Below are 6000 nucleotides of genomic sequence, written 5' to 3' on the forward strand. Positions count from 1 at the left end.
TCTTAAACTTCAAGGCCCCAAACACCTCCTCAACTAGTGCCAGCTGACCCGGGTCCCATTGCCACCAACTCAACCAATGGGACAGTCCTGGTTCCAGGCCTGGGCCCTGGTCTTCCACCCCCACTTCCTGGTTTTGCTGTAGTCTCTGCAGGTTCGATTTACAGGTTGAGTAAGAAGCACGAGCACATGTAACTGGGTCTTTGTGGGAGCTCCACTAGCACCCTAGTGTTGTACCTGACACCTAATGGGACTAGATGTGTGCTGAGTGCACCCTCCCCCCAAGTGTGGGAACCACACAGCCCAGCTGGCCTGCCTGCAGCCTGCAAAAACCAACACCCCGGCCCAAGATTTCACCCTGTTTTCATTGCCCGCCTTTCCCCCTCTTCACCTCACACATTTTCCAGGACTCTTTATTTGGTTGGGCTCCTGGCTAATGATCAATGTCAACTTAGTAACAGGGCAGCAATTTGGTGGCAGATGTTTTCTTGGCAGAGCTAGCCACTGGTTTTCGTGGGGGCCTCGGTGCCTAGTGCCAGCCCCCTTTAAAGACCTCTCCGCAAATAAACTCAAATAAACACCCTGGACCTACATTACCGCCCCTCCAGCTGACCCTCGGAACAGTGGGCCTTTCAGGCTTGCTACTGCAGCCGCTCCACGGGCAGTTAAAACACCCCAACTTGGCCTCTGGCCTCTCCTCTCTGGGGGCCACCAGGCCTGCCCTACCCGCCTCCACACACAGCAGGATTTCGTCTTCCTTCTTAAAAAGGGGGGAAAAGGGCTTTCAAGCAGGCAATTTACCATTCCAGACACAATCTTTCAAAGAGAAACAAAAACTCTCCCTGTCTGAGGCAGACCACTAAGGCTTGTGTGTAATAAGATGCTAATACAATTTAATGATATTTCGGCTGGAAAACCTGTCCTCAGAGCCTCCTTGTGTCGGGAAGGCCAGACACTCAGAAAACAAGAGCTGCACACTCTCTTACACCACCGCAACTGGGGGTCAGAGCCCCCGCTCTCCTATCTCTCATTAACTTTAATGCCTTCTCTGGGACGGGAATGGTTATCCCAGAAACAATTTTGTACACACATGATCCTCCAACTTGCTTTCCTCAGCATGGGGACCTGAACCCTTCTCTGACACCCCTCACAGCTCACCTGCAATTCTCAGTGTCCCAGGGGCACCCAACTCCCAAAACTCCCGTGGCATGGGGCTGCACACAAATTGCCTTCCCTGAAACCCTGGTTCTGAGTAGGTACTAAGGGAACACTGGGACAAAGAAAGGGGCTTTGTCTGCCATCCTGCAGCACCTTCTCAGCCTACTTTCCACCTCAGCAAGGGCAAAAGCTCAGCCTGCTGCTTGCTCCTCTCAAACTGGCTGTCCAAGAGCAGCAGCAGCAGGGCCCTTCTAGCCCCTACTTCAGAGAAGTGGAGTCTGGATCTCTTGGAGAGAACCTAAGGGGTGGAGAGCAAAGGTCCAGCCTGCATTTGGGTCCTATCCAGATCATTCATAGTAACAGCCAAAGCAACCAATAGTCATCAAACGCTTACCACATGCCTGGCTCTGGGCTTCCAGTCTTCAGCTTACAAAACTTCGAGGAGTTCAGATTCTAACCACATGATAGGAACCGTTATTAACCCAGTATGCAGATGAAGAAACTGAGGCAGAGCCAGTAAAAACACAGCTAGCCTTTATAAACACCTGCTGTCAGACCCAGAGGGAGGAGAGAACCATGCCTCTTCCCCCAGGTCACCTGGCTCGACAGTACAGACCTAAAACTCCATGAGTCAACTGGTGGGGGTCTTTTTTTTTTTTTTTTTTTGGGTTTTGGGTCACCCAGCAGCACTCAGGGGTTACTCCTGGTTCTATGCTCAGAAATCGCTCCTGGCAGGCTTGGGGGACCATATGGGATGCCAGGATTTGAACCACTGACCTTCCACATGCAAGGCAAACCACCTTACCTCCGAGCTATCTCTCCAGCTCCTTGGTAGGGTCTTATGTAAAGGACAAGGCAAGACAGGATCTCTCCTCCCGGCCCACCCCCCACTACAAACTTTAGTCTGGCCTCTCCTTTGACAACCTGAAGGAAGAACCAGAAAACCTCCATAAGGCACCTGCCGGATAAACTGTGAAGATTCGGCCTGGGTCCTGGGTATAAGGTCCAAAAATCCTAGTTAATCAGAACACCTTGCCCCTAACTTCAAGGATGTGAAGTCAGAGTTAAAGGTCTAATCTCGAAATTGCAGTGTGCCTAGAGACTGGGGGGGATCAAGGGTTGGTCGTACCTCACTTGTCAATGCAGGCGAAGGAGAAATTTCTGACAGCCTCCGGGACCAGAGTCATGGGCCATTCAGCCAGGCTATTGCGAGAAAGAAAAGCTTGCTGGAGGGAAAACATTCTGGAAACATGGGCAGTATCCCAAGTCCAAACTACTCTATCCTGAAACACTTCATCTCCAAAAGTGCTGGGGGACACCCTTGGCTAAACAGTTTCCAAATCAACATTTACTGCAAGGCCTGCTGCCGCCTGGGCGAGGACTTCCCTCTGTGAGGCATTTGCTGGGGAACCAAATGCTTGGCCACACTAAATAACAGCCAGCAGCACTTGGGACAACCGAGGGTTCCAGATCAAACAAACATCCCTTTTTTTCCCCTACCATGCAAACTTTCTCAATAAATTATTCGCCCACTTTGGATCAAAGCCTGTTTTTGCAGCCTGTGACCTAAAAAGCAAATAGCATCTCTTAAACATGAAAGCCCTCCTCTCTGCCCGGGGTCGGCTTTATTAGTCATTCCTTCCCCTTACAGTTATTCTGTTGTTATTTTCCTCCTCTGCTTCTTAGATCGCTCTGCAAGTCCCAACCCGCCTGAGGAAGATGGGACAGGAGAGATGGTGCATTCACCCGGGGGTGGGGGGGTGGGGGGCCCTGAGGTGAGAGAGGAAGTTAGGGGAGGTGAGAAGACAGCAGTATACCCTGGGAACCCATACCCGCAAAACAGGGCCAGGCCGGGTTGGCAGCTTCTGTGCTCAGCCAGCCCTTTTGCCAAATGTCCTACTGGGAATTTTACCAGTGAAGGAAGGGAGTATGTGCCATACTGGGAGGAAAGGGCCAGTCGCCCTGCAAGACTCAAGAGTTTGCAAACCTCAAAACTTAGAAGGAGAGTCCCCTAGCTAAGAGTTCAGAGCTCCTCCCAGCTCCCACAAAGATAAGGCAACAGGTCAGAGTAAGGTGCTTATCGCTTAGTCCCTTCCCCATCCCAATGCTGGCACAGGTCTGAGCCGTGAAATGATGATGCCTGGGGAAGACCCCAGCCAACTCAAAGACCCCAGCCAACTCAGCAGCTCCAAAACTTGCAGACGGACAAGGGCTGGGTTAACTTGCAAAGTGCGGGGTGTGTGTGTGTAAGTTTTAGCAGCAGGGCCAAGAACCGCACACTGCACACTTAAACGCCACCCTAACCACCCAGCAGCTCGACCACGAGGCTGGAATAAAAAAAAGCACCTGGGGCTGACGGCGGTAGTGAAGGAGGTTTTGGGGGTGTGTGTGGGGGGGGACACGGTGCGCCTCCAGCCCGCCCCTAGTGGCAATCCTCGGGCATGCAAGCCGGAGGCGCGCCGGCGTGAATCCGACCGACCGCGGGAGTCGGGAGGAGGAGCCGGAGGTGGTTGCGGGGGGCTCCGGCCCGGGCGATGGAAGGGCAAGAGGGGGTGCGGGTCGGGTCGGGGTCGGGGCAGCGCCGGGAGGGAGTTGGACTAGATGCCCCGATGGTGGTGCAGGCGCAAAGAAAAAGAGGGCTAGGCGGTTACAACTAGGTGGGCATTGGGTGTCGTGGAGCATTGGGGTGTCGGAAGATGGGGGCCCCCTCCGGGTGTCCCCCCGGGCCTTGGAGGGGGAGCTGGAGGAAAAGCCTGGCAGACCTTTGGCTCTGGCGACCGTCCGCCCAGCCGATCGCTCTCACCCCTGGGCCCGGGGAGGGAGGGAGGGAGGGAGGGAGAGGCGGGAAGGGGCCGGAGGGAGCCCCCCAAGTGTGCATGCTTGCACCCAGCGGGGAGGAGGCGGGCGGGCGGGCGGCGCTCGGCAGGCGCAGGCGAGTGGGTGGGAAGGAGAGCGAGCAGGAGAGGAAGGGAAGGAGGTGAGGCCGGGAAGGAAGATGCCACGGCCGGGGGCGGGGAGGAGCAGGCGGAGGGACGGACTGCTGCAGCGGGGCTCGGTGGGGGGCGAGAGCTGCAGCAGTCCCCCCCCAAGAGAAGGGAAGGTAAGGGTCGGATCTGGGGTGAGCCTCCCTGGTGGCTGGGGCCCGGTTGATGTCCGAACGCCCGCCCGCCCGCTTGCTCGCTTGCTCGCTTGCTCGATCACTCCCCGGGGCGCAAGGGCGGAAGAGGCGGAGGGGCTGCGGCTCGGAAGGAGCTGCAAGCGGGACGCGAACCGGCGGAGTTTGGGGGAGAAGGTAAACAAGGGCCACGCCCCCTGCCGTCGCCCCGCGGGCGCGCACCCGCCGCTCCGGTACATTTCCACTCGCCCGGCCCGGCTGGGCTCGGCTCTGCTCCCCCGCCGGACCACACTCCCGCGCAGCCTTGCAACGGGGATTGCAACGGGGAGCCCCCCCCCCAAGACTCCCCCAACCCAGAGCCGGGACGCTCCTGCGCCCGCCCTCCGCAGGGCAACTCACCTGCCGAGGGTCTCTGCCGCTTCCCCCCGCCCGGGCACCAAACTGTTTTCCCTGCGTGCAAGCGCCACCTCCGGCCTCACCTCCGCGCCCGGCTGCGGAGCATGCTGCCCCCGCGTGCAGCCCGGGAGAGGGAGTCGGTCGGCGGGGTTGCAAGCACCGGGGGGCCCCCTCCCCCGGAAGGTGGTGGTGCTGGGAACCGGGCGGCCCGGCTGGGGCCCACCCACGTGAGCCCGGCGCGGGGTTGGGTCATGTGCACCGACCGAGTCGGGTCGGCTCGGCTCGGCTCCCCGGACGTGCTGCGTTCTCTCCGGCGAACGCAACTCCGGGACTCGGAGCTCCCGCCTCCGACCCTCCTCTTCCTCCTCCTCCACCCCGCGAACCCCCACACGGTCCCCCCCCTCCCCGGGTCTTTCCCCGCCGCAGCCCCCCGAGCCCCCGGGGCAAGTTGCAGCAGCCCTGGCGCGCCCCCGCCTGCCAGCCAGCCAGCCAGCCCGCCAACCTTGCAACCCGCCCGCCAACCCGCGCCCCCTTTGGCCGGCCCGAGGGCGCTTTGCCGCAGTCATTAATAAAAAAAAAAAAAAGAAAGAAAGAAAAAAAAGAAGGTCGCCCGGCTCACCCCTCCAAAAGTTGTGGGTGCACGCGCCTGCACCCTCGCAGCCTCCCCGCGACGGACTCTTGCAAACCCGGCTGCCCAACATGCGCAATCTCTCTCTCTCTCCCTCTCTCTCTCTCTCTCTCCCCGGTGCTGTGCATCCTCCCCCCCAACCCGCGCCGGCTTCCTAGAACAGGCAGCCAGCGGGAGAGAGAGAGAGAGGGAGCGAGCGAGCAAGAGAGAGAGAGAGAGAGAGAGGAGAGGAGCGCTGGCCGATCTGTTGCAAAAACACCCCAGAACGCCCGCCAGCGGGGCAGATGCGCAAGGCCCGGGGTCCGAGGCCGGCTCTTACCTTGCTCCGCGGTGCCCTCTCTGGGGGCGCTGCCCTCGGCTACGCGGCGCGGGAAGGAAGCAAGGAAGGAAGGAAGGAAGGATGCTCCCCAAAGCCTGGAGCTCCTGGGGCTGGCTGGCTGGCTGGCTGGCTGGGGCCGGCGCGGACGGGTGGGTGGGTGGGTGGGTAGGTAGGTGGCGAGGGGCGCGCAAGCATGCATGCATGCATCCATCCATCCACCCATCTAGCCATCCGGGGTCGCCACGAAGGAGGCGTCCGAGCCCCACCGGTGTCCCCACCTCCCCGGCCCCCACCCGAGCCCGTACCGCTAGGAGCGGGCGCAAAGTAACTCCATGCACGCTCCTGGCCACCACCAGCCCCCCCCCCAAAAAAAAAAAACAACAACAA

General features: G+C 59.4%; 1 protein-coding gene across 5 annotated transcripts in view; it reads right to left on the reverse strand.

Moving 5' to 3' along the window:
- Positions 1-5708, reverse strand: part of JADE2 (jade family PHD finger 2) — a 53078-nt gene extending 47370 nt beyond the window's left edge. The window contains exons 1-2 of one of the 5 annotated variants that reach the window (XM_049786725.1): positions 4670-4832; positions 2285-2358 (exon numbers count right to left, since the gene is read on the reverse strand). The gene's annotated coding sequence lies outside the window, so the exon portion shown is untranslated. Of the gene's footprint in view, positions 1-2284; positions 3289-4669; positions 4833-5285 lie in introns of those variants that run through there. The other 4 variants (XM_049786724.1, XM_049786727.1, XM_049786726.1 and 1 more) reach the window with 4 other exon arrangements.
- Positions 5709-6000: the final 292 nt, after the last annotated feature.

Source organism: Suncus etruscus, chromosome 14 (genome assembly GCF_024139225.1).
Source record: "Suncus etruscus isolate mSunEtr1 chromosome 14, mSunEtr1.pri.cur, whole genome shotgun sequence".
Lineage (NCBI taxonomy): Eukaryota > Metazoa > Chordata > Mammalia > Eulipotyphla > Soricidae > Suncus > Suncus etruscus.